This window comes from Anoplopoma fimbria, unplaced genomic scaffold (genome assembly GCF_027596085.1).
Source record: "Anoplopoma fimbria isolate UVic2021 breed Golden Eagle Sablefish unplaced genomic scaffold, Afim_UVic_2022 Un_contig_3867_pilon_pilon, whole genome shotgun sequence".
Taxonomy (NCBI): domain Eukaryota; kingdom Metazoa; phylum Chordata; class Actinopteri; order Perciformes; family Anoplopomatidae; genus Anoplopoma; species Anoplopoma fimbria.
Window position 1 is genome coordinate 1 of NW_026547958.1, and position 439 is coordinate 439.

Sequence of the window (439 nt, forward strand, 5' to 3'; positions counted from 1 at the left end):
TCTTCAATTTATTTCCCTCCAATCAAATCGGCGAAACTGAATAGCTGTATTTATCTTCCTTCCCTTCCTCGCTGTTGATTCAGAGCTGGAAATAATTTCCCCCAGCAGACACGGCTGATGGATATAGTGATTTGAGAGTGGGAGAACAATGAGGTTCCAGGAAGAGCACAATTAAGGAGTAAACAGGGCTTTTCTTTACTCACATACACAGCCTCGTGTCTTGCATTAAAGAGTTTGATGTTTTGTTGTTCACAAGTCATTCGAAGGGTGCACCGTTCCTGGCGATGCTGCAATACCAGGTCAATGCGTGGAGTGAACGGAGCAAGCCCCTTTTTCATCTCCCAGTGCTAAAAATCTGCTTAATAAGTTATCCTCATATAGAGGACATATCAGATATTAAACGCCGAGAAGCGATGATCCCCAACTGTTTGCTGCCCGT

General features: G+C 44.0%; 1 pseudogene; it reads right to left on the reverse strand.

The window, feature by feature from the left end:
- Window positions 1-262: 262 nt before the first annotated feature.
- LOC129114405 (U2 spliceosomal RNA) lies at window positions 263-428 on the reverse strand (annotated as a pseudogene).
- Between the last annotated feature and the right edge of the window lie 11 nt (window positions 429-439).